Source organism: Apium graveolens, chromosome 10 (genome assembly GCF_009905375.1).
Source record: "Apium graveolens cultivar Ventura chromosome 10, ASM990537v1, whole genome shotgun sequence".
Taxonomy (NCBI): Eukaryota; Viridiplantae; Streptophyta; class Magnoliopsida; order Apiales; family Apiaceae; genus Apium; species Apium graveolens.
In genome coordinates, this window is record NC_133656.1 from 176,588,002 (window position 1) to 176,593,713 (window position 5,712).

General features: G+C 41.7%; 1 non-coding gene across 1 annotated transcript; it reads right to left on the reverse strand.

Annotated features, from left to right (window-relative positions):
* Positions 1 to 2,021: 2,021 nt before the first annotated feature.
* Positions 2,022 to 2,128, reverse strand: LOC141694098 (small nucleolar RNA R71). The gene has a single exon (XR_012563427.1). It is a non-coding gene; the product is annotated as a small nucleolar RNA R71 (small nucleolar RNA).
* Between the last annotated feature and the right edge of the window lie 3,584 nt (positions 2,129 to 5,712).

A 5,712-nucleotide genomic window follows, 5' to 3' on the forward strand; every position in this document is an offset into this window, starting at 1 on the left:
TTCAGGGTAATAGTTGCATTTCGGGGGAGGAATCATCAAGAATAAGCCTTGGCATGTGTTCACCATTGCGAGAGGAAAGGAATGGGCAGATTACGGCGAAGAAACGGAGCAAGCTTGGAATTTTTCCAGTAGGGTCCTGCGCGCCCGCGCAGCAATGCTGAGCGGCCGCGCAGCAGCCTGCGCGCCCGCGCAGATATGCTGAGCGGCCGCGCAGGGTTGGGAAAAAATACAAATTATTTTAGACTTCTACTTCTGTGTGGTTTCCAACTTCTATGTAATCTGAGTTTTATGGGACTATTATATAGGTAGATTTGAGACATTTTCATAGAGAGTATTAAGGAGATTATGTTTTAGATTGTGTTTTACGCAAGAAGCAAAGGAGATAAGGAAGAAGACCGATTTAGCACACCGCAACGAAGAGGGATCATATATTCTTGTGATTCTTGTTTCGTTGTAACGTTGGATGCTAGTTTTCTTGCTTTGACTTATTTACTCTTGTGACGTACTCTGTTTTAATATAATTAGTGTAGTTATTATTTTCTTGTGTTGTTTGTCATGATTTCATATGAACCCATGATGGCGATAAGTTCTATTATGGGCTAATCGTGATCATGGGGTTACAACGGATTTATTATGGAATTCTTTAGTTAATTGTTTAATACTTTAGTGTGTGATGATTGCATGATATCTAGTATTGGTTGTGCATATTCGTCTTATGTGCGTCGCGAACATATAAGATAGGGTGTTAATCTCTTGTGAAGCGACGGTGGATCTTGAGATTTAGAACTTGCCATGCTAGCATAGGTTCATGTACGTTGTGCATGATTAGTGGGTAACTTTAACAGTTTTATTTGCCCTATGTAATCAAAAGAAATAACTTGTGCTTAAATCGTTGTGTTGTCAATTTCTGTAGACATATAGGAACTCAACATAATTGATGACTATTCAACTTCTATCTTAATTGTGGATGTTTGGTAGAATGGTATTAGTACAATGAAAGTTGGCTTTTATCAGTTTTGTGTTATTCGATTAATATCATCACTGTCACATGCTAAAGGTAATAACAATGGCTATAGAAGGAAGTAATAATGAAGTTGTGATCTCATGAGTGTTTTATTATTGATAATTTGAAGTGTTAGTTAAGTGGTTAATTAAGTAGTTAATTATAGTTAATATTTGATCAACAATTTTAAGTGTTATTATCTTAACATTGAGAAGTAATCATACATTGGTGAGTGAGTTTAATTAGACAATAAATTAGTCTGAGTCTCTGAGGGAACGAACTAGAAAGTATTCTATATTACTTGCGAACGCGTATACTTGTGTGAATATTAGCGCGTGTTTTCGCCCTAACAAGTTTTTGGCGCCGGTGCCGGGGACTCGGCGTATTTGTTTATTTTATGTGCTTACCATCATTGGTCATTAGGACTCAGTGATTAGGACGTAATAGTTACTTACTCTTTTCGGTTGTGTTGCAGGTACTTTAGCAAGCGTTTATGCAAACTCATTCTCGTGCTCGCAAGAGGACTTTAGATACAGCTGAGGAGACACACGAAGTTCTTGATATTCCGGAGAAGTTAGATTTTGAGGATTCGGATTCAGGAGCTGAGCAGAAAGAACCAGTAAACATGGGAGATCGTATTGTTCAAGCTGATCCAGCTCTTATGGATTTTTCTCGGCCTAAAATTGATGATATTCAGTCAAGCATCCTTCATCCGGCTATTCAAGCTAACACCTTTGAAATCAAGCCGGGCACTATTCTGATGGTGCAGAATTCTGTTTCTTTTGGAGGAGCGGCAACTGAAGACCCCAACATGCACATAAGAAATTTTGTCGAGATCTGCAGCACTTTTAAGTATAATGGCGTGACTGATGAGGCTATCAAGTTGAGGCTTTTCCCATTCTCACTGAGGGATAAGGCTAAAGACTGGTTACATTCTGAACCAGCTGGGTCCATCACTACGTGGCAAGATCTTGCGCAAAAGTTTCTGGTGAAGTTTTATCCAATGGCAAAGACTGCTGCTATGAGGAGTGCTCTTACTCAGTTTGCGCAGCAACCTACAGAATCTATGTGCGAGGCTTGGGAACGCTACAAGGAAATGTCGAGAAAATGTCCACATCATGGAATGCCGGATTGGATGGTGATCACTGCTTTCTATAATGGTTTGGGGGCCCAATCTCGGGCCATGCTCGATGCAGCAGCTGGAGGCGCCTTATGGGCTAAAAGCTATACTGAGCCGTATAATCTTATAGAGACGATGGCTGCAAATGAGCATCAAAACCCAACTCAGAGGATGACGTCAGGCAAGGTAACAGGTATTCTGGAAGTTGATGCAGCCACCGCTATTGCAGCCCAGCTCCAAGCGCTATCAATGAAGGTCGATTCTTTGGCTACGTATGGAGTTAATCAAATAGCTATGATTTGTGAGCTTTGTGCAGGTTCTCATGCTACGGATCAGTGTTCTCTTGTCAATGAATCTGTTCAGTATGTGAATAATTATCAGCGACAACAGCAGCCTGTGCCAGCGACCTATCATCCTAATAGGAGAAATCATCCAAATTTCAGCTGGGGGAATAATCAGAATGCGATTCAGCCAACATATCAGCAAGGAGTGAGTAAACAGTTTAACCCACCTGGATTCCAGCAACCACAGTAGTATGCTACAAGGCAATCATATCCTCAACAGGGAAGTGCAGCTGCACCTACTAGTGCTGATTTTGAGGAACTTAAGCTGTTGTGCAAGAGTCAGGCGGTTTCTATCAAGACCTTGGAAAATCAAATCGGTCAATTAGCCAATGCAGTGCTCAATCGTCAACCTGGTACTCTCCCCAGTGACACGGAAGTACCAGGCAGGAAGGAAGCTAAAGAGCAAGTCAAGGCTATTACCTTAAGGTCTGAAAAAGTAGTTGATGCTGAAAAGGTAAAAGAAGTCGAAGCTGAAGTTAGAGATGAAGAATCTAAGCAAAAGGAGAAAGCGGCGGAACCAAGGAAGACTACTGTTGAACACACTCTGCCTGAGGCTAATACAGGGGAGAAACAGCTCTATCCTCCACCACCTTTTCCTAAGAGATTGCAGCAACAAAAGCTGGATAGACAGTTTGGGAAGTTTCTGGAGGTGTTCAAGAAACTTCACATCAATATACCTTTCGCTGAGGCTCTGGAACAAATGCCTAGTTATGCGAAGTTCATGAAGACTATTCTTTCAAGGAAGGTGAAACTGGATGACCTTGAAACCGTTGCTCTAACGGAAGAATGCAGCGCTGTTCTGCAGCAAAAGTTACCGCCAAAACTGAAAGATCCAGGAAGCTTCACCATTCCTTGCACCATTGGCAATCTAACTTTTGACAAGTGCCTTTGTGATTTGGGAACAAGCATTAATCTAATGCCTTTGTCGATCTTTAAAAAGCTGGATCTGCCTGATCCAAAACCCACATACATGTCGCTACAATTGGCTGACCGTTCCATTACTTACCCAAGGGGCATAGTTGAGGATGTGCTCGTCAAGGTGGAAAAGCTCTTCTTTCCTGCAGATTTCGTTATTCTGGATTTTGAGGAAGATAAGAAGATTCCCATAATCTTGGGGAGGCCTTTCTTGGCTACTGGCCGTACCTTGATAGATGTGCAAAAAGGGGAACTTACTATGCGGGTCCAAGATCAGGATGTGACCTTCAACGTATTCAAGGCAATGAAATTCCCTATAGAAGATGAGGAGTGCTTAAAAGTGGATGTGATTGATTCCGCGGTTACTTCGGAACTCGAGCACATGGTAATGTCTGATGCATTGGAAAAGGCCTTATTGGGGGAATTTGACAGTGATGATAAAGATAGCAACGAGCAATTACAATATCTGAACGCTTCTCCCTGGAAGCGAAAGCTGGACATACCATTTGAATCTCTTGGTACTTCTGACCTCAAGAACGCTGAAGGGAAGCTCAAACCATCAATAGAGGAAGCACCTACCTTGGAGCTCAAACCATTACCTGAACACTTGAGGTATGCTTTTTTAGGTGATTCATCTACGTTACCTGTTATTATTTCAGCTGACCTTTCAGGTAGTGAGGAAGACAAGCTCTTAAGGATTTTGAGAGAATTCAAATCGGCTATAGGATGGACCATAGAAGACATCAAGGGGATAAGTCCTTCATATTGTATGCATAAAATTCTGTTAGAGGAAGGTAGTAAGCCAACTGTGGAACAGCAGCGAAGACTGAACCCGATCATGAAGGAGGTGGTAAAGAAAGAAATTCTGAAATGGCTAGATGCAGGCATCATTTATCCTATTTCTAACAGCTCGTGGGTGAGCCCCGTACAATGTGTACCTAAGAAAGGAGGTATCACTGTGGTCGCAAATGAAAAGAATGAGCTCATTCCTACTCGAACAGTTACAGGATGGAGAGTATGCATGGATTATAGGAAATTGAACAAAGCCACAAGGAATGATCACTTTCCTCTTCCATTTATTGATCAAATGCTTGACAGATTGGCGGGACATGAGTATTTTTGTCTTCTGGATGGTTATTCCGGGTATAATCAGATTTGTATTGCACCAGAGGATCAGGAAAAGACTACCTTCACTTGTCCATTTGGCATATTTGCTTTTCGTAGAGTTTCGTTTGGGTTATGTGGCGCCCCGGCCACCTTTCAGAGATGTATGATGGCTATATTCTCTGACATGATTGGAAATAACGTCGAAGTGTTCATGGATGACTTCTCCGTCTTTGGACACTCATATGATGAATGTTTGAATAATCTGCGCGCCGTACTCAAAAGATGCGTGGAAACTAATTTGGTGCTTAATTGGGAGAAATGTCATTTTATGGTGCGTGAAGGCATTATCCTTGGGCATAAGGTCTCTAGCAAGGGTCTGGAGGTGGACAAGGCCAAGGTGGGAGTCATTGAAAATCTTCCCCCACCCAATTCTGTGAAAGGAATCCGTAGTTTTCTTGGTTATGCGGGTTTTTATCGGCGATTCATCAAGGACTTTTCAAAGATATTTAAGTCGTTGTGCAATTTGCTTGAGAAAGATGTGCCTTTCAAATTTGATGATGAATGTTTGGTAGCATTCGAGACTCTCAAGAAGAGTTTGATCACTGCACCAGTTATTACAACACCAGATTGGACCGAACCGTTTGAGATGATGTGTGATGCGAGTGATTATGCGGTAGGTGCAGTTCTGGGACAGCGCAAGAAAAATATCTTCCATGTGGTCTACTATGCGAGTAAGACTTTAAATGGGGCCCAATTGAACTACACCACTACTGAGAAGGAGCTTTTGGCTATAGTCTTTGGCTTTGAGAAATTTCGATCTTATCTGCTTGGTACGAAAGTAACAGTATTCACTGATCATGCAGCTATTCGCTATCTGGTTTCTAAGAAGGATTCGAAGCCGAGACTCATTCGTTGGGTGCTTTTACTTCAGGATTTTGAGTTAGAGATCAAAGATAGAAAAGGTACTGAGAATCAAGTAGCTGACCATCTCTCTAGGTTGGAGAATCCCGATTCTACTTCATAAGATAGGACGTTAATCAATGAATCTTTTCCGGATGAGCAGTTGTTTGCAATTCAGGAGGAAGAACCATGGTTTGCAGATATTGTAAACTATCTCGTCAGCAATATAATGCCTCTTAATTTGACATCCGCTCAAAAGAAGAAGTTTCTGCATGAGGTGAAGTGGTATATGTGGGATGAACCATATTTGTTTAGACAGGGAG